The sequence below is a fragment of the Phyllobates terribilis genome, unplaced genomic scaffold, assembly GCF_046119375.1.
Source record: "Phyllobates terribilis strain yellow unplaced genomic scaffold, ASM4611937v1 Scaffold_5__5_contigs__length_657084704, whole genome shotgun sequence".
NCBI lineage: Eukaryota > Metazoa > Chordata > Amphibia > Anura > Dendrobatidae > Phyllobates > Phyllobates terribilis.
Window position 1 is genome coordinate 195613846 of NW_027362765.1, and position 22697 is coordinate 195636542.

Below are 22697 nucleotides of genomic sequence, written 5' to 3' on the forward strand. Positions count from 1 at the left end.
ACATGAAGACTGATTTCAAAACTGTTTTGTTCACGGATGAGTGCCGTGCAGCGCTCGATGGTCCAGATGAATGGAGTGGAGGATGGCTGGTTGATGGACACCCCACGCAAACACGGCTACAGCGCCAACAAGGAGGAGGTGGAGTAATGTTTTGGGCTGGAATCATGGGGAGAGAGATTGTCGGCCCCTTTAGGATCCCTGAAGGCGCTAAAGATGAACTCCATAATGTATGTGGATTTTCTCAAACAGCACTTCCTGCCATGGTTCAAGAAGAAGAACCGTGTATTTCACAGCAAGATCATTTTTCTGCATGATAATGCACCATCTCATGCTGCACATAAAACATCTGCATCTCTGGCTGATATGGGCATAAAAGGGGACAAACTTATGGTGTGACCCCCATGCTCCCCTGACCTCTACCCCATTCAGAACCTTTGGAGCATCATTAAAAGGAGTGTCTATGATGGCGGGAGGCAGTTCACATCTAAGCAACAGCTCTGGGAGGGTATTCTGTCCTCATGCAAAACAATTGAAGCAGAAACCATCCAAAACCTGACAAATTCAATGGACGAGAGAGTTCAGAAGCTCCTTTCGAACAAGGGGTCCTATGTGAAAATGTAACATCACCTAGAATAAAGTTTTGAGTTGAAAACTGTTTGATTTCAGTTTCTAACAACCTGCTAATGCTTATAATTTCAAAAATGACCATTTTTTTGGTCTTTATTAAAATGAAAAGGTTGATCGAAAAGTTTGGGGGATCTAAGAGTGTGGCAACCCAGTAGTCATGATTACTTCGAATTCTGACAATATGAGGGTCATGCTGCAGGTAGTGCAGCAAGAAGGCACTTATGTGTCTTGCGCATCTCGGAGCCCCAAAATTATTTTCCGGGCTAGATGCAGCTAAAAATTATTTTTAATTTTAAATCTGGTGAAGCTTATTATAGATGGCCTAATAGGATCAGTGCTGCACACTGCTACAAAGCCCAAATTATTTTCCAGTCAAGATACAGATAAACATGATTAGTAATTTGAAAGCTTAAAACGGTTGGTAGGGTGATTTTAACCAATCATCAAGCTTTTACTCTCCCCAGGATGACACAGGGGTAGAAAAGTCGTTTCGGATCCATGATTTGTTCATCTTTATGAACGTGAGTCTGTCTACATTATCAGTGGAGAGCCGCGTGCGCTTATCTGTCAGCACACCACCAGCAGCGCTGAACACACGTTCAGACAGAACGCTGGCTGCGGGGCATGACAAGATCTCCAAGGCGTAAGTGGCTAGCTCCGGCCATTTATCCAGATTGGAAGCCCAAAAAGAGCAAGGGTCCAGTGACACAGTCGTGGCTTCAATGTTTACTTGGAGATACTCCTGTACCATCGTCTCTAGGCGTTGACTATGTGTCAGACTTCTTGTCTCCTGTGGCCTTGCAAAGGATGGGCTAAAAAAGTGGTGAAATGATTCCGCAAAATTGATGTTACCAGCAGATACTGTGGTTCTGTTACGGTTTGAGTGCTGAACACTTGACGGTCCCACGGTTGGCAAGTTGGAACTGTGAGATTCACTACGTGCACCACTGGTATTTTGTGGAAAAGCACATGTAAGATTCTGCAACAGTCTCTGCTGATACTCCTGCATGCGTGCATCCCTTTCTATGGCAGGAATAATTTCTGCAAATTTACTTTTGTACCGGGGATCTAACAGTGTGGCAACCCAGTAGTCAGGATTATTTCTAATTCTCACAATTCGAGGGTCATGTTGCAGGTAGTGCAGCAAGAAGGCACTCATGTGTGTTGCGCATCCAGGAGCACCAAGTCCCTGTTGTGTTGGTGGCGAGGTAACAATCATGCTTCCTTCCTCTGTCCTCTCCCCCCAACCTCGCACAACAGAAATGTGATCAAGGTCTCCCTCATCTGATGAGTCTTCCATCAGTTCGTCCTCCACTTCTTCCTGGGCTCCTGCACCTTCCTCACTAGTTTGGCTGCTACCATGCGCCCTGGTAAAACCATCTCCCCCACCCTCACATGCCTGCCGCCTTGGTGCTGCCGACCGTCTGGACCTTGCAGATGTTAGCCCTTCCGCATACAACTCCTCCTCCTCTACTTCCTCCACCTCCTCTTGTGCCACCACCTGACTCCGAATTCTGTTTAACATGTGCTCCAGCATGTAAATCACCGGAATAGTCATGCTGATAATGGCATCGTCAGCACTAAACATCTTCGTCGCCATTTCAAAACTGTGCAGAAGGGTGCATAGGTTCCTGATCTGAGACCACTCCTCCAGCGTGATTTGCCCCACCTCTGAATCTCGTTGGCCCAGGCTATACGTCAGAACGTATTGCACCAGGGCTTGTCGGTGCTGCCACAGTCGCTGCAACATGTGCAGAGTTGAATTCCACCGGGTAGGCACATCGCATTTTAGCCGGTGAAGTGGCAGGCCCAACGACTTCTGTAGAGATGTAAGTCGCTGAGCTGCGGGATGCGAACGGCGGAAGTGAGCACACAGCGACCGTGCCCTCTGCAGAAGGCCATCTAGTCTGGGATAGTGGGCTAAAAATTGCTGGACAACCAGGTTCAACACGTGAGCCATACAAGGCACGTGTGTGACATTGCCCCGGCGAAGGGCCGCACCCAGGTTTGCAGCATTGTCGCACACGGCCTTCCCTGGTTTCAGGTCCAGTGGAGACAACCATTCATGAAATTGGTTCTCCAGAGCTGACCACAACTCCTCAGCTGTGTGACTCACATTTCCCAGACATTTCAATGTAAAAACCGCCTGATGACGTTGAGCCCTACTGCCAGCATAGTAAGGAGGTGTGCAGGATCCCTTCTGCGCAGTTAGAAAGCTTGTGGCATGACCAGACAGGCTTTGGGTGCAGGTGGAAGACCGAGAGGAGGTTGAGGAGGCAGAAGCAGTGGAGGAACTTTGACATAAAGAGGATTGACGCACAACTCGTGGGGACGGCAAGACTTGGACAGCAGCCCCTTGTCCTGCTGTCACCATAGTTACCCAGTGCCCAGTCAGCGACATGTAACGCCCCTGTCCATGCCTACTCGTCCAAGTGTCTGTGGTGAAATGCACCCTGTCACACACAGAGTTTCTCAAAGAAGCGGTGATGTTGTGTGCGACATGCTGGTGGAGCGCAGGCACACCTTTCTTTGAGAAGTAGTGCCGACTGGGCATCTGGTACTGGGGCACTGCGACGGACATAAGGTCTCGAAAATCCTCTGTGTCCACCAGGCGGAAAGGCAGCATTTCTGTAGCCAAGAGCTTGCAGATGGTGAAATTCAACCTCTTAGCTTTCTCATGGCTAGGAGGAAATGGTCTTTTACTTGTCCACATCTGAGGGACCGAGGGCTGGCTATTGTGCTTAGACGGGGTTGATAAGGGTGTCCCCGGCAAACTGCCGGTCTGTGAGGAAGATGCAGGCGGACATGTTAGGTTGCCTTGATCCAAAGGTGGTGCTATCGATGTCGGACAGCGCTCAACACCAGCTGGTGTTCCCACCTCCAAAGAAAATGATGACCTGCCAATCACGCTGGCTGTTGCGGGTAAAGAGGTGGCAGGTCTGCGCCCCAAAACAGGTGTGACTGCTGTCCCCCCAGTCACAGAGGATGAAGAGGCCGCGGATGCACAAGATATGGCAGACGGTGGTTGGCCCGGCCGGCTAGGCCGCATTGTAGCACACTGAGCTTCCCACTGCAACTTATGCTTCATGTCCATGTGCCGGTTCATGCATGAAGTACTCAAACTATGTATTTTTGGCCTCTACTTAGCTTTTGCTGACAAATGTTACAGATAACATGAGTTGGGTCATCTTTATCGATCTGAAAAAATGCCCAGGCTATGCAAGGCTTAGCACCCATGCGACCTGAAGAGCCACCACGACTTGTGGTGAGAGGCAGAGTTGTGTTTGAGGATGCAGTTGTTGACGTGCTTCCAGTACTACGTCTCTGTCCAGGAAGGCGCAACCTGACCTCGTCGTCACTAGCATCTTCCTCCACCTCCTCTGCTGACCTCATCTCTTGGCTGACTGTGGGTTGACAGTAAGTGGGATCTCCGACCTCATCATCATCACCCTGTGCGTTATCACACCCGTCGTCCTCAGAGCCAACCTGTTCCTGCCCTGACAAAAAACTAAAGTTGTCTTTCCAATCAGGTATTTCATAGAATCATAGAATCATAGAATGGTAGAGTTGGAAGGGACGTCCTGGGTCATCTGGTCCAACCCCCTGCTCAAAGCAGGATTCACTAAATCATCTCAGACAGATGTCTGTCCAGCCTCTGTTTGAAGACGTCCATTGAAGGGGAACTCACCACCTCTCGTGGCAGCCTGTTCCACTCATTAATCACCCTAACTGTCAAAAAGTTTTTTCTAATATCTAATCTGTGTCTCCTCCCATTTAGTTTCATCCCGTTGCTTCTAGTCTTTCCCTGTGCAAATGAGAATAAAGATGATCCTTCTACAATGTGACAGCCCTTGACATATTTGTAGACAGCTATTAAGTCTCCTCTCAGTCTTCTTTTTTGCAAGCTAAACATTCCCAAATCCTGCAACCGTTCCTCATAGGACATGGTTTGCAGACTAGTCACCATTCTGGTCGCTCTTCTCTGAACTTGTTCCAGTTTGTCTATGCCTCTTTTAAAATGTGGTGCCCAAAACTGTACACAGTATTCCAGATGAGGTCTGACCAAAGAGGAGTAAAGACCGATAATGACTTCACGTGATCTAGACTGTATGCTTCTGTTAATACATCCCATAATATTTGAGTCTTATCATCGTCTTCCTCATTGTCTCCACCAACAGGAGTTACAGTTTGGGAATGAGGGTCTACATTATGGTCAGAACCTTCTGCGTCTGGTCCTGGATCCGACTCATAAAGATTCTGGGCATCAGTGCAGATCATTTCCTCGTCTGGATTCACAGAAGCGCTGGAGTCGACCTCTGATTCCCAGGCTATAGTATGAGTAAACAGCTCTGCAGACTCAACCATCTGTTCTACCTCATACTCAGACGGGCAGCTGGAGATTTGGGAGCTGTGAGGAAGCAAGTGCGATTTGGGTGACACCTTTGAGGACTGGAGTATTTGTGATGTTGAAGTTGATGTGGAGGAGAGCCCACTTAAAGGAGCACTTGATATCCGTTGAAGCACCTGCTGTTTTTGTGCCTCATCTGGAATTTGTAGCGATTGACGTGGCCGTAAGAAAGGGATCTTATCACATTGTCCGCTAAAAGAAGTAGACATTTTAGTTTGGCTGGAAGATGGTCTTTCTTCTGCACCTACCCCACGGACACAACCTTTTTTCCCCTTCCCAACACGCCTATTCCCCTTTCCACCAGCAGCAGGCCTTTTTCCACTCATTTTGGTGGTTAACTAATTCACAACTCTGGAGTTGTTTGCACAAAAAAACAATGGATGGTAACCGAGCAGAGCTGAGTGGCCAAACTGTGGTATTAGGCCAAAACTATTGGCTGGGCTAGATGCAGAAAAAAATTATTTTTAATTTGCAACCTGATGGAGGTCAGTATAGATGGACTAATAGACCAAGTCCCACACACCGCTAGAAGCCCAAATATTTTTTCAGAGCTAGATGCAGAAAATTTTTTTATTCAATTTGCAACCTGATGGAGGTCAGTATAGATGGACTAATAGACCAAGTCCCACACACTGCTAGAAGCCCAAATATTTTTTCAGAGCTAGATGCAGAAATTTTTTTTATTCAATTTGCAACCTGATGGAGGTCAGTATAGATGGACTAATAGACCAAGTCCCACACACTGCTAGAAGCCCAAATATTTTTTCAGAGCTAGATGCAGAAAAAAATTATTTTTAATTTGCAACCTGATGGAGGTCAGTATAGATGGACTAATAGACCAAGTCCCACACACTGCTAGAAGCCCAAATATTTTTTCAGAGCTACATGCAGAAAAAAATTATTTTTAATTTGCAACCTGATGGAGGTCAGTATAGATGGACTAATAGAACAAGTCCCACACGCTGCTAGAAGCCCAAATATTTTTTCAGAGATAAATGAAGAACAAAATTATTTTTAATTTGCAACCTGATGGAGGTCAGTATAGATGGACTAATAGACCAAGTCCCACACACTGCTAGAAGCCCATATATTTTTTCAGAGCTAGATGCAGAAAAAAATTATTTTTAATTTGCAACCTGATGGAGGTCAGTATAGATGGACTAATAGACCAAGTCCCACACACTGCTAGAAGCCCAAATATTTTTTCAGAGCTAGATGCAGAAAAAAATTATTTTTAATTTGCAACCTGATGGAGGTCAGTATAGATGGACTAATAGACCAAGTCCCACAAACCGCTAGAAGCCCACATATTTTTTCAGAGCTAGATGCAGAAAATTTTTTTATTCAATTTGCAACCTGATGGAGGTCAGTATAGATGGACTAATAGACCAAGTCCCACACACTGCTAGAAGCCCAAATATTTTTTCAGAGCTAGATGCAGAAATTTTATTTATTCAATTTGCAACCTGATGGAGGTCAGTATAGATGGACTAATAGACCAAGTCCCACACACTGCTAGAAGCCCAAATATTTTTTCAGAGCTAGATGCAGAAAAAAATTATTTTTAATTTGCAACCTGATGGAGGTCAGTATAGATGGACTAATAGACCAAGTCCCACACACTGCTAGAAGCCCAAATATTTTTTCAGAGCTACATGCAGAAAAAAATTATTTTTAATTTGCAACCTGATGGAGGTCAGTATAGATGGACTAATAGAACAAGTCCCACACGCTGCTAGAAGCCCAAATATTTTTTCAGAGATAAATGAAGAAAAAAATTATTTTTAATTTGCAACCTGATGGAGGTCAGTATAGATGGACTAATAGACCAAGTCCCACACACTGCTAGAAGCCCAAATATTTTTTCAGAGCTAGATGCAGAAAAAAATTATTTTTAATTTGCAACCTGATGGAGGTCAGTATAGATGGACTAATAGACCAAGTCCCACACACTGCTAGAAGCCCAAATATTTTTTCAGAGCTAGATGCAGAAAAAAATTATTTTTAATTTGCAACCTGATGGAGGTCAGTATAGATGGACTAATAGACCAAGTCCCACAAACCGCTAGAAGCCCAAATATTTTTTCAGAGCTAGATGCAGAAAATTTTTTTATTCAATTTGCAACCTGATGGAGGTCAGTATAGATGGACTAATAGACCAAGTCCCACACACTGCTAGAAGCCCAAATATTTTTTCAGAGCTAGATGCAGAAATTTTATTTATTCAATTTGCAACCTGATGGAGGTCAGTATAGATGGACTAATAGACCAAGTCCCACACACTGCTAGAAGCCCAAATATTTTTTCAGAGCTAGATGCAGAAAAAAATTATTTTTAATTTGCAACCTGATGGAGGTCAGTATAGATGGACTAATAGACCAAGTCCCACACACTGCTAGAAGCCCAAATATTTTTTCAGAGCTACATGCAGAAAAAAATTATTTTTAATTTGCAACCTGATGGAGGTCAGTATAGATGGACTAATAGAACAAGTCCCACACGCTGCTAGAAGCCCAAATATTTTTTCAGAGATAAATGAAGAAAAAAATTATTTTTAATTTGCAACCTGATGGAGGTCAGTATAGATGGACTAATAGACCAAGTCCCACACACTGCTAGAAGCCCAAATATTTTTTCAGAGCTAGATGCAGAAAAAAATTATTTTTAATTTGCAACCTGATGGAGGTCAGTATAGATGGACTAATAGACCAAGTCCCACACACTGCTAGAAGCCCAAATATTTTTTCAGAGCTAGATGCAGAAAAAAATTATTTTTAATTTGCAACCTGATGGAGGTCAGTATAGATGGACTAATAGACCAAGTCCCACACACCGCTAGAAGCCCAAATATTTTTTCAGAGCTAGATGCAGAAAAAAATTATATTCAGTTTGCAACCTGATGGAGGTCAGTATAGATGGACTAATAGAATGATGCTATGCCCAAAAGATTTTACTTCACTAGGTGCAGTAAAAAAATTGGTATTCTATACATAGGTGGTATATCTTGCAACACAGATAGGCTACTCCACTAACTAACACACTCTGCAATAGGCCAAAAAGGATTAGCTTTGCTAGATTCAGCCAAATGCTGTGAAAAAAACTTGCACAGCACTGGCACAGACCTGCCTGGCAAAAACTGATAGGAACTGATGTAACCTAGTCCTGAAAAGGTCTCCAATTACAATTAGTCTTTACTCCCACAATCTATCTATTTAAGAGCACAGACCTGCCTGATAAAAGTCGTAGGAAATGCTGTAACCTAGTCCTTAAAAGGACTGCAATCACAACTATTCCCTACTCCCAAGCTATCTGTATATTTGTGCGAAAATTGGCTTGAAATTAACAAGGTATAGCGCACACAGCAACAGCGGTGCCGTCTAACACGCAGCTGCAGCAGTGAGAAAATGGTGGCGACGGGGAAAATGGCTTGGTCTTATAGGGCAAGGACATGTGACATACACTGCCAATCACACATGCCCTTGCTTGTGTGAAAAAAAGCACTTCGCTCCGTGTGTGCGCTGCTGATAGGCTGACAGATTGCACCTCCCCACTGCAAATGCGGGAAAGAGAAAAAAAAATGGAGATCTTCATTGTTCCTGCAGAGATCCATCCCCTGCCCCTCCCCCCGCCCCGCTGTACACTCAAACTGCGTATTAACATTAATTTTCATCATTACTGAGAAAAAATCCAGTTATGATTTTGGTGCACGAACAGTTATCGAACATAACCTCGAACAGCCGAATTTTTCTCAAATTGTTCGTGTTCGCCGACCGGCTCGAACACCGCCCAAAACAGCTCGAATTTGAGATTGGCGAACAGTTCGAGTAGAACAACGCTCATCTCTAGTCATGAGTCTCGGTTGGCAGGTCATCCAGGAATTTCTGAGACCAAGAGACTTGTGGGTCGCAGGTTTTGGTGGCCTGGATGGCAGAAGGAAATCATTAAGTGGGTGCGTTAATGTACGGTGTGTACTACATCTAAGTCTTCGCATGCTCCTGCTGCGGGGTTGCTTTGCCCTCTGGAGGTTCCTAGTGCACCTTGGACACATCTGGCTATGGACTTTATTACTGACCTTCCCCCCTCTGAGGGTTTCACGGTCATCTGGGTGGTCGTGGACCGTTTTAGCAAGATGTGTCACTTGGTTCCCTTCATCAAACTGCCCTGCGCTAAGACACTCGCTAAGGCCTTTGTCAAGGAAATTGTCAGACTACATGGCGTTCCTACTGACATTTTTTCTGATAGGGGACCTCAGTTCATGGCTCGTTTTTGGCGTACCTTTTGTGACAGGTTGGGAGTTCCTTTGTCGTTTTCATCTGGATATCATCCTGAGTCTAATGGCCAGACAGAAAGAAAGAACCAGGATGTTGAGCAGTTCTTGCTTTGTTTTGTGGCAGACAATCAAGAGGGGTGGTCTGAGTTTCTGCCACTTGCTGAATTTGCTCTTAACAACCATACATCCTCTTCTGCTGGGTGTTCGCCTTTTTTTTGTTGTTCTGGGAGACATCCGTCTTTTGGGTCATTCTCCAAATTGGTATCGGCTGTGCCTGAGGAGGAGAGTTTTTCCAGTGATTTGGAGAGAGTTTGGACGGATATGTGTGGTAATCTTCAGGAGGCTAACAAAAAATCTAAGAGGTACTTTGATAGGAAATGGCAAGAGGTTTTGTTTGCTGATGGTGACATGGTTTGGTTGTCCTCTAAGAATCTGCGATTGAGGATTCCTTCTAAAAAATTGGGTCCCAAGTTCGTAGGGCCCTTTAAGGTGCTTCAGGTAGTTAACCAATCTGCTGTTAGGTTGGAGGTTCCTACCTCCTGGAAGATTAATCCGGTATTTCATGTTTCTTTGTTGAAAAGAGCTGATGTGTCGGATGGTGACGCCTCTGCCACTGTTCCTCTGGTGGTGGAGGATGGGGAATATGAAATTTCCCGCATCCTAAATTCTAGACGGTATAGAGGGAGTTTGCAGTATCTCGTCGCTTGGAAGGGTTTCGGACCCGAGGATAACTCATGGGTGAGGGCGGATGATGTTTCTGCTTCCAGTCTTGTCAGAGCGTTTCACAGGAGGTTTCCTGATAAGCCCGGTCCTAGGGGATCCGGAGGATCCTTTTAGAAGAGGGGGTACTGTTAGAACTCTCCTGTTAGGTTTTTTCTAGTTTGCTGGTCTCATGACCATTTTTGCCTATTTAATCCGGCTCCGCCCTCCTTGCCTTGCTGGACTTCATTGTAATTTCTACTCTTGAGCTAGCTTGCTACTCTGTTACCTTTCTCTGTCAGTTTTGCTAGGTCTTCGGACCTCTATGTTCTATGTTGTTTGTTTGTCCTATTTCTGCTACAATTTCTGCTAGGAGGTGTCCATCTTTCTCCCAGTCCCTAGTTCTTATAGGGATCCCTGCCCTCACATCTATAGGTCTTCGTTCAGACTAGCCGAGGACTTTAGCGGGTCTGATCACAGGATCAGGTTCCCCGTTACATCGTAGGGATCCAGCTTAGTTCTATTGTAGGGACAGATCTCCTGTCTTTCCTTAGTGCTTGTAGCAGATCATAACAGCAAGAAGGCACTCATGTGTCTTGCGCATCCAGGAGCCCCAAAATTATTTTCTGGGCTAGATGCAGCTAAAAATTATTATTAATTTGAAAGCAGGTGGAGCTTAGTATAGATGGCCTAATAGAATCAGTACTGCAAACTGCTACAAGGCCCAAATTATTTTCCAGACAAGATACAGATAAACATGATTAGTAATTTGAAAGCTTAAAATGGTGTGTGAGGTGATTTTAACAAATCATCAAGCTTTTACTCTCCCCAGGATGACACAGGGGTAGAAAAGTTGTTTCGGATCCATGATTTGTTCATCTTTATGAACGTGAGTCTGTCTACATTATCAGTGGAGAGCCGCGTGCGCTTATCTGTCAGCACACCACCAGCAGAGCTGAACACACGTTCAGATAGAACGCTGGTTGCGGGGCATGACAAGATCTCCAAGGCATAAGTGGCGAGCTCCGGCCATTTATCCAGATTGGAAGCAAGGGTCCAGTGACACAGTCATGGCTTCAATGTTTACTTGGAGATACTCCTGTACCATCGTCTCTAGGCGTTGACTATGTGTCAGACTTCTTGTCTCCTGTGGCATTGCAAAGGATGGGCTAAAAAAGTGGTGAAATTATTCCGCAAAATTGATGTTACCAGCAGATACTGTGTTTCTGTTACGTTTTGAGTGCTGAACACTTGACGGTCCCACGGTTGGCAAGTTGGAACTGTGAGATTCACGACGTGCACCACTAGTGTTTTGTGGAAAAGCACATGTAAGATTCTGCAACAGTCTCTGCTGATACTCCTGCATGCGTGCATCTCTTTCTATGGCAGGAATAATTTCTGCAAATTTACTTTTGTACCGGGGATCTAACAGTGTGGCAACCCAGTAGTCAGGATTATTTCTAATTCTCACAATTCGAGGGTCATGTTGCAGGTAGTGCAGAAAGAAGGCACTCATGTGTCTTGCGCATCCAGGAGCACCATGTCCCTGTTGTGTTGGTGGGAGGTAACAATCATGCTTCCTTCCTCTGCCCTCTCCCCCCAACCTCGCACAACAGAAATGTGATCAAGGTCTCCCTCATCTGATGAGTCTTCCATCAGTTCGTCCTCCACTTCTTCCTGTGCTCCTGCACCTTCCTCACTAGTTTGGCTGCTACCATGCACCCTGGTAAAACCATCTCCCCCACCCTCACATGCCTGCCGCCTTGGTGCTGCCGACCGTCTGGACCTTGCAGATGTTAGCCCTTCCGCATACAACTCCTCCTCCTGTACTTCCTCCACCTCCTCTTGTGCCACCACCTGACTCCGAATTCTGTTTAACATGTGCTCCAGCATGTAAATCACCAGAATAGTCATGCTGATAATGGCATCGTCAGCACTAAACATCTTCGTCGCCATTTCAAAACTGTGCAGAAGGGTACATAGGTCCCTGATCTGAGACCACTCCTCCAGCGTGATTTGCCCCACCTCTGGATCTCGTTGGCCCAGGCTATACGTCAGAACGTATTGCACCAGGGCTTGTCGGTGCTACCACAATCGCTGCAACATGTGCAGAGTTGAATTCCACCGGGTAGGCACATCGCATTTTAGCCGGTGAAGTGGCAGACCCAACGACTTCTGTAGAGATGTAAGTCGCTGAGCGGCGGGATGCGAACGGCGGAAGTGAGCACACAGCGACCGTGCCCTCTGCAGAAGGCCATATAGTCCGGGATAGTGGGCTAAAAATTGCTGGACAACCAGGTTCAACACGTGAGTCATACAAGGCACGTGTGTGACATTGCCCCGGCGAAGGGCCACACCCAGGTTTGCAGCATTGTCGCACACGGCCTTCCCTGGTTTCAGGTCCAGTGGAGGCAACCATTCATGAAACTGGTTCTCCAGAGCTGACCACAACTCCTCAGCTGTGTGACTCTCATTTCCCAGACATTTCAAAGTAAAAACTGCCTGATGACATTGAGCCCTGCTGCCAGCATAGTAAGGAGGTGTGCAAGATCCCTTCTGCGCAGTTAGAAAGCTTGGCTTTGGGTGCAGGTGGAGGACCGAGAGGAGGTTGAGGAGGCAGAAGCAGTGGAGGAACTTCAAGATAAAGAGGATTGACGCCCAACTCGTGGGGACGGCAAGACTTGGACAGCAGCCCCTTGTCCTGCTGTCACCATAGTTACCCAGTGCCCAGTCAGCGACATGTAATGCCCCTGTCCATGCCTACTTGTCCAAGTGTCTGTGGTGAAATGCACCCTGTCACACACAGAGTTTCTCAAAGAAGCGGTGATGTTGTGTGCGACATGCTGGTGGAGCGCAGGCACACCTTTCTTTGAGAAGTAGTGCCGACTGGGCATCTGGTACTGGGGCACTGCGACGGACATAAGGTCTCGAAAATCCTCTGTGTCCACCAGGCGGAAAGGCAGCATTTCTGTAGCCAAGAGCTTGCAGATGGTGAAATTCAACCTCTTAGCTTTCTCATGGCTAGGAGGAAATGGTCTTTTACTTGTCCACATCTGAGGGACCGAGGGCTGGCTGTTGTGCTTAGACGGGGTTGAGAAGGGTGTCCCCGGCAAACTGCCGGTCTGTGAGGAAGATGCAGGCGGACATGTTAGGTTGCCTTGATCCAAAGGTGGTGCTATTGATGTCGGACAGCGCTGAACACCAGCTGGTGTTTCCACCTCCAAAGAAAATGATGACCTGCCAATCACGTTGGCTGTTGGGGGTAAAGAGGTGGCAGGTCTGTGTCCCAAAACAGGTGTGACTGCTGTCCCCCCAGTCACAGAGGATGAAGAGGCCGCGGATGCACAAGATGTGGCAGACGGAGGTTGGCCCGGCCGGCTTGGCCGCATTGTAACACAGTGAGCTTCCCACTGCAACTTATGCTTCATATCCATGTGCCGGTTCATGCATGAAGTACTCAAACTATGTATTTTTTGGCCTCTACTTAGCTTTTGCTGACAAATGTTACAGATAACACGAGTTGGGTCATCTTTATCGATCTGAAAAAATGCCCAGGCTATGCAAGGCTTAGCACCCATGCGACCTGAAGAGCCACCACGACTTGTGGTCAGAGGCAGAGTTGTGTTTGAGGATGCAGTTGTTGACGTGCTTCCAGTACTACGTCTCTGTCCAGGAAGGCGCAACCTGACCTCGTCGTCACTAGCATCTTCCTCCACCTCCTCTGCTGACCTCATCTCTTAGCTGACTGTGGGTTGACAGTAAGTGGGATCTCCAACCTCGTCATCATCACCCTGTGTGTTATCACAACCGTCGTCCTCAGAGCCAACCTCTTCCTGCCCTGACAAAAAACTAAAGTTGTTGCTCCAATCAGGTATTTGAGTCTTATCATCGTCTACCTCATTGTCTCCACTAACAGGAGTTTCAGTTTGGGAACGAGGGTCTACATTATGGTCAGAAGCTTCTGTGTCTGGTCCTGGATCTGACTCATAAAGATTCTGGGCATCAGTGAAGATCATTTCCTCGTCTAGATTCACAGAAGCTCTGGAGCCGACCTCTGATTCCCAGGCTATAGTATGAGTAAACAGCTCTGCAGACTCAACCATCTGTTCTACTCCATACTCAGATGGGCAGCTGGAGACTTGGGAGCTGTGAGGAAGCAAGTGCGATTGGGGTGACACCTCTGAGGACTGGAGTATTTGTGATGTTGAAGTTGAGGTGGAGGAGAGCCCACTTAAAGGAGCACTTGATATCCGTTGAAGCACCTGCTGTTTTTGTGCCTCATCTGGAATTTGTAGCGATGGGCGTGGCTGTAAGAAAGGGATCTTATCACATTGTCCGTTAAAAGAACTAGACATCTTAGTTTGGCTGGAAGATGGTCTTTCTACTGCAGATGTTACTGGTACTTTAACACCTTCCCCAGGGACATAACCTTTTTTTCCCTTCCCAACACGCCTATTTCCCTTTCCACCAGCAGCAGGCCTTTTTCCACTCATTTTGGTGGTTAACTAATACACAACTCTGGAGTTGTTTGCACAAAAAACAATGGATGGGAACCGAGCAGAGCTGAGTGGCCAAACTGTGGTATTAGCCCAAAACTATAGGCTGGGTTAGATGCAGATAAAAATTATTTTGAATTTGCAACCTGGTGGAGGTTAGTATAGATGGACTAATAGAACAAGTTCCACACACTGCTACAAGCCGAAATATTTTTTCAGAGCTAGATGCAGATAAAAATTATTTTGAATATGCAACCTGGTGGAGGTTAGTATAGATGGACTAATAGAACAAGTCCCACACACTGCTACAAGCCGAAATATTTTTTCAGAGCTAGATGCAGAAAAAAATTATATTGAATTTGTAACCTGGTGGAGGTTAGTATAGATGGACTAATAGAACAAGTCCCACACACTGCTACAAGCCGAAATATTTTTTCAGAGCTAGATGCAGAAAAAAATTATTTTGAATTTGCAACCTGGTGGAGGTTAGTATAGATGGACTAATAGAACAAGTCCCACACACTGCTACAAGCCGAAATATTTTTTCAGAGCTAGATGCAGATAAAAATTATTTTGAATTTGCAACCTGGTGGAGGTTAGTATATATGGACTAACAGAACAAGTCCCACACACTGCTACAAGCCGAAATATTTTTTCAGAGCTAGATGCAGATAAAAATTATTTTGAATATGCAACCTGGTGGAGGTTAGTATAGATGAACTAATAGAACAAGTCCCACACACTGCTACAAGCCGAAATATTTTTTCAGAGCTAGATGCAGAAAAAAATTATATTGAATTTGTAACCTGGTGGAGGTTAGTATAGATGGACTAATAGAACAAGTCCCACACACTGCTACAAGCCCAAGCCCAAATATTTTTTCAGAGCTAGATGCAGATAAAAATTATTTTTAATTTGCAACCTTGTGGAGGTTAGTATAGATGGACTAATAGAACAAGTCCCACACACTGCTACAAGCCCAAGCCGAAATATTTTTTCAGAGCTAGATGCAGATAAAAATTATTTTGAATTTGCAACCTGGTGGAGGTTAGTATAGATGGACTAATAGAATGATTCTATGCCCAAAAGGTTTTACTTCACTAGGTGCAGTAAAAAAAATTGTATTCTATACACAGGTGGTGTAGCTTGCAACACAAATAGGCTACTCCACTGACTAACACACACTGCAAGAGGCCAAAAAGGATTTGCTTTGCTAGATTTAGCCAAATGCTGTGAAAAAAACTTGCACAGCACTAAAACAGACCTGCCTGGCAAAAAGTGATAGGAACTGATGTAACCTAGCCCTCAAAAGGACTGCAATTACAATTAGTCTTTACTCCCAACCTATCTATTTAAGAGCACAGACCTGCCTGATAAAAGTGATAGGAACTGATGTAACCTAGCCCTCAAAAGGACTGCAATTACAATTAGTCTTTACTCCCAACCTATCTATTTAAGAGCCCAGACCTGCCTGATAAAAGTCGTAGGAAATGATGTAACCTAGTCCTTAAAAGGACTGCAATCACAACTATTCCCTACTCCCAAGCTATCTGTAGATTTGTGCGAAAATTGGCTTGAAATTAACACTGAAACTATAGCGCACACAGCAACAGTGGTGCCGTCTAACACGCAGCTGCAGCAGTGAGAAAATGGTGGCGACGGGGAAAATGGCTGGGTCTTATAGGGCAAGGACATGTGACATACACTGCCAATGACACATGCCCTTGTTTGTGTGAAAAAAAGCACTTCGCTCCGTGTGTGCGCTGCTGATAGGCTGACAGATTGCATCTCCCCACTGTAAATGCGGGAAAGAGAAAAAAAAATGGAGATCTTCATTATTTCTGCAGAGATCCATCCCCTGCCCCTCCCCCCCGCCCCGCTGTATACTCAAACTGCGTATTAACATTAATTTTCAGCATTACTGAGAAAAAATCCAGTTATGATTTTGGTGTACGAACAGTTATCGAACATAACCTCGAACAGCTGAATTTTTTTCAAATTGTTCGTGTTCGCCGAACGGCTCGAACACCGACCAAAACAGCTTGAATTTGAGATTGGCGAACAGTTCGAGTCGAACACCGCTCATCTCTACTTAAGACCACACCCTGTTCCCCAGTTTTCTTCTTTCCTCTCCCCTTTCTGGGGCGGTCCCATGGCTGCTTGCTGTCGGCCACACCTGTGGGCAGCTCCCCCACCTTGATGGACACATCCATGTTCATGGTCACTGCTGCTTGGGGCGTGCTCCATTTTTGGGGCCATTCTGGAACCAGGCCCACGATGGGAGGCGATCTCTTGTTGTCTTTTGGCTCGCACATAATGGTGCCCGTTCTTCTGGGGCGGGCGCCACATTCAGTATAGAACACAGTCTCTAGGTGCACAATACCCGGTGATAACGGGTGGGTTCATATCCTGTTTGTGACGCCAAAGTTGACGCGCCCCCTGGGTCGTGGGGTACCCGGTGCCGGTAGATGCCGGGGGATGTCACAGTGGCGGTGACCCAGTCCGTGACCCAGGGCGGTCAATAAAAAGGGGTTATTGATAGGGGATTTATAGTGATTTTATAAAGTTTGTGACGCCACCTGTGGTATGCGGCTATGTGGAGCCGCCGCTGCAGTGCAGAACCTCTGGAGCTGATGTTAGTGCAGCAGGGTTGGTTCAGCTCTCCACAGGCAGAGCTTAGCTCCAGGGCAGTGTAGATGTTATAGGTGATGCTGGGCGTTGTAGTGCAGGGGTGATGGCGCAGATAATAATCACACAGACAGTGGGGTGCAGTCTTCCGAGTTTACTCACAGTTATTAAGTTCCTCAGGTTACAGGTTCCAGACTACAACCTCCCACGTCGTGCAGCGTTCACCTGGCAGGGGTTCAGCAATCCCTCAGGTAATTCAAGAGTGCCTGACAGGCCCCTTTCTATGTGGCTTCCTCAGTCGTCTTCCAGCACTGGCTCTCGCCCTCCTGCCCTGCGCCTCGCAATCAGTGTCCCAATCCGGTAGCCTCGGGTCTTGTCGGGCGACCTGCAGTCCCCTGGACCCTCTGTGGCCACCTTTTCAGCGATATAATTGCGATGTGGCCACTGCACCTTACAAGTACAGCAACTTCCGGTTTCTAGCTGAGTCTTGTAGTTCTCCACTAGTTTAGGGACCGGTCCCCTTTGCGGCTCGATTCCTCCACCGCCTGGCAGATTAGGGCGTACGGGTGGCCTCCAGCACTTCCTGTACCCCTGGGATCCCTTCTGTTCCTGGAACCTTTCTCCTGCTTCTTCTCCTCTCTCAGTCCTGGGCCTCTCGGACTAGGCCCGCCTCCTGAGCAGAGCTCCTGCAGAGCCTCTGCTCCTTTCACTTCTCCTCCTCTGACTGGCTTGTCTTTCTAAGATGGTCCCTTTTATACAGCTTCTTTCACATGCTCCCCTAACTTCTTCCTCCACCCACACCCACTATATGGTTCCCCCTCACTTGGTTCCCCTCCACTCCAGCCAGGGACCTGGGACTGTGCTCTCCCTTAGGAGCAATCTCGCCCTGCCCTACTGAAGTGGATGTGTTGGATGCAGGTGTTAGGGTCCCGGGCAGCACTCTATCCTTACCTGAGAGTGGGATACCACACCTCTGGGTGAGATGCAGTACCTCTGTGGCGACTGAACCCTCAGGGGCGCCACACATGAAACAATAAAAAATAGTCATGGCACGTGGAAGAAAAGGAGGAAAAACCATAAACATAAAATTTCCTGGTAAGGAAGGGATTAAAAGGCTAGTCATTAAACCTCAGCTCTGGCTTTATGTAGTCTTCCAAGCAGCTACCCCCTATGAAAAAAAAAAAAAAGAAAGGGAAGAAAAATTTCACTTTTCCAGAATGGCAAGACACACAATAAAAAGGTACCTAGTCGTGTCACATTTAAATTATAATCCACAGGGTATATAAACACTATTTCAATATACCACATTTTCTAAACATCGGTTCCTCAAATATAAAATTAGTCTGAATTATATAAAAGACTAAAGTCAAATCATATGTCCTCATGTTGTGTGTGGTGTTGCAGATCGTCTCCATTCACTTCAAAGCAGCTGAGCTGTAGTACTAGAAGTATCCCGTGGACAGGCATGACATTATTTTTGGAAGAAAGTAGACATATTTTTTTTAATCCTCGACATCCCAAGGAGATAACCTTAATTAAAAGATTACGAATCAAGGATGTTAAACCAACATTAGATTAGAGTATTGATAAAAATGCTTCTGTTCTCTAAGATAGGTTAAATCTTCAGCACATGGGAGTATTCATTTTAGCTACAATCTACCTAGAACTTCCATCGGTCATCTAGGAAGTGTTTAGCTTAAATGACACATGTAAGAAACTCAACTAAAAATACACAGCTCACACCCACAATGTGGTACAGCCCAGGAGACAATTGGAGACTGCAGTATATGTGTAGGAGCACACTGTATTGTACGGTAGATTTGGACTTTTTATGGCATCATTTCCTCTTGTGTACTGCATATATTATTTTACCTTAATTGCCATTTAGACATCATCATTTAGAGCAGCTATAAAAGTACAGACTGCAAATTAAAATGTATTCCCAAAAGGCCACCCAAATATGATTTGTTTCTAGCTGCTTAAAAAATGCTTTTACTTTTTGAGATATTTGATCGTTTTTAGCTTAATCATGATGATGCCAATGATGCTAAAGATGGGTATTTCACCATTTATTTTGGATAATTAATTTGGCTGATGTCCCAAGTATTTTTAATATATACTATAAAATTTGGAGGCCAAAACAAGGCATCAAAAGACAAGACTCCAATGGGTCTCATATTAAAAATCATTTGGTGAAACCAGTTTTTAGTTTTGGATTGTCATACCTTTGACATCCTACAGACTTTTTCCAATTATTGCTATATTGGAAGGACCACAAAAGGTGAAAAATACATTTATGTAATGAGAAAAATCAAATGAGCATATATACTCTGTGGTACAGTAAGTCAATAAGTAAATAGTAATAGTTAGTGATGAGCGTGCATGCTCGCTACTGCTCGACTGAGCATCTCACTGCTCGAGATGCTCGGCGCTCGCCGAGTATTTCCGGGGTTGCTCGGCGGGAGTTCGGGTCCCCTCCCTGCATGTTTGGCGCTCTTTAGAGTGACAAACAACATGCAGGGATTGCATGCCACTCATTGTAATGCCGCAGCCATGGTGGATGTGGCATTACAGTGATTGGATGGCCGCACAGCGTCATCAGGTCTATATCAGACCTGACGCCGCCGTGCTCGTCACAGTCACTCCGGATCAGACAGTGCAGGGAGAGGTGCTGCTGCGTCAGGGAGAGATTTGCTTGTGTATTAGGTAGTGTAGGGAGAAAAGCCGTAAATTACACATATCTGTGGCACCCCAGGGGTCTGGTTTCCACAGTAATAGCAATATTACGTCTGAGAGCAGGTGGGAGGTCTCCTGGTCAGGAATCCTATGCATGCCACACCTCCTGCCCAGTCCTGGGAGGGGAAGAACTTCCCCTATATAAAACTAGAGCTGAGGCAGGGTTAGAGAAGAAGAAGAAGAGGAGTCCCAGATGTAGACATAGTCTAGTCTGGAGAGGAGCGGCTATAGGAAAGAAAGATCAGGAGCTCAGTGGGAGCAGTGCTAAAAGGAATCAGGGGCTGGAAGCTGTAGAGCTCGCCCTGATTGAAGAGTTCTTACCGGACCCGGAGTCCGAGGCTGTGGGGACTAATCCTTACCCAGCAGCAGAAACCGCCCGGCAAGGGATTTCAGGTCCTCTGGCCAAGAAACCCGAAGGCACGGTCACACGCAAGGGACCAGCACCGCCGTCGTGGAGCGGAAGCTACCAGAAGGCCCCGAGTCACCGGCCATACGGGTGAGCACAACACGGTACACTCAGGGACGTGGGCTACTTTTATCAGCCTCTAGCAAGGTAGCCAGAAGAGTACGATTAGTTGGGGAGGCCTACAACTCCACCTGGCCAGGGGAGATTCCATCTGCTCACGGACTGACCAGGCCCCGATCGCTAGCCAGTACTCCGGGAGGGTCTACCTTTGCCACCAGTAAAGACCCTGAACTACACCGCACCGTCTCTGAGTGTTTCATCATCCCCGTCCGCTGCCCTGAGGCCATACCCCTCCCGTTGGGGGTTATACCATCCCCGCTGCACAACCGTATCACCGGCCTCAGCGGTCTGCCCTGCAGCGGCGGTCTCATGAACGCATTCAACGGGTGGCGTAGTCGAACATTCTAACATCTACTGCTAAATACTGCCGCTCAGTTTGACTCCCTGGGCACGGACCGGGTCACCGCCACGAAACTACTACCCCTCTCAGATCCGGCTCCGGGTAGGCCCCCGCGTGCGCAACGCTACTCAGCACAGGCCCAGGGGCGCGTCAACTTTGGCGTAGTCGGCAGGATTACCTGCCCGCAACCACCGGGAACTGCGTGCCTGAAAAAGAGACTTTTAAACTTACCTGTGGTGAAGATTCCCGCCATCCGACGCCATCTTCTACCTTCTTCCCGCCATCCGTGGAGTTTTCCCGCCGTTGGACGCCATCTTCTGCCTTCTTCCCGCCATCCGTGGAGTTTTCCCGCCGTTGGACGCCATCTTGAAGACGCCGCGTGGGAAGAAGAGGGGCGTGGACTCCGAAAGCGCACGAGAACTGAAGCCCCGCCTCACGTCCGGACGTTGCGTAAGGTCCTGGAAGGAGCCAAGCAGACGCCGACGTCACAGGAGCGCGACGGAAGGTCCTCGACCCTGACGATCCACTGCGGAGCCGCGGCCTACGGAAGAGGATCATCGCAAGGTAGGCCACGGTCCACTAGGGGGGAGGAGGATGTCGGATACGGAGGAGAGCTTCACTGCCACAGCCACCGCCAGCGCCACCGCTGCAGCGGTCATGCCTTTCACAATGCCCTATATCCCGGGGGCAGCCTGGCTACCCCAGTACTCAGGGGAGGCACATACCCTGAATGACTTTAGAGAAAAGCTGGATAGCCTCTTCCAGGTGTACCCCCTCACAGAAGAGCAAAAAGTGAGCATCCTGGTGGCCCAACTAACCGGGGCAGCCCAAAGGGAGGTAAAGTCCTGGCCACCTGGGAGGAGGGCTGTAGCAGGGATATTAACCCGGCTGAAGGACACCTTTGATACCCGCACCTCAGCTGAGATAAAGCGTAGTTTCTACGGGTGCAAACAGCGAGCACATGAGAATATAAGGGACTATGCACTAAACCTACAAGAGGCCCTGAAAGCCATTAAGCAGGCCGACCCTGACAGCGTGGGAAATGAAGATAAGCTGTTGACTGAACAATTTATTGAGGGTCTACTGTGCAATGCCCACCGAACCCAGTTGCGGGCAATGGCCTTACAGGATCCTCATCTGGACTTTGCACAGTTCAAGGACAGAGCCATTCGGGTGCTCCGAGAACCGGCACCGGGTGGCGATGTGGCCCACAGGCGCCCTACTACCGCTTACCACCAGGAGGCGGCGCCCCTGTCGGCAGGGCCTGTGGGAGCTGATGCGCAGGCTTTGAACAATGACCCGGCTCCAGACCTGCACCATCAGGTCCAAGAGCTAGCTAAAAGCGTAGCTGCGCTAACCCGAACGGTGCAGTCTTTACAGGTTGCTGCTCCAGGGAAGATCCAGCTGGCATCCGGACCGGAGGACATCCCGTGGCGTCGACCAAGGAGGACCCCACCGGCCAGAGGAAGACCCAGCGACCGATACAACGAGGACGGACAACCCATCTGCCGCCGCTGCAATCAACCCGGACATATGGCAAGGTACTGTCCTTTAAACTGGCACAACCTGGGGTAGAGGGCCAACCCCCAGGCATAAGATCATCAGGCCCATCGAACTGGCGTGACAGATACGTGGGAGGACGTCCAGTCTTGCCTGTAGTACTGGATGGCATTCCTATGAGTGCCCTACTTGACACCGGGTCACAGGTCACCACCATCCCGTACGTGCTCTTCAAGCAGTACTGGAATGACTCGGATATAACCCGCTACCCTGACGACGACTTGAGTATCATTGCCAGCAATGGTCAGCCCGTGCCACAGATCGGATTTAAAGAGATGACCATTAAAATCGGTAGAGTCGAACTGGCAGCACAGGGACTGATCATTGTAGACATTGACAAGCGCGAGAGTCACCCAAAGATAACTCTAGGAACTAATGTGATTGAAAATTGTCTTGCAGAGGTGATT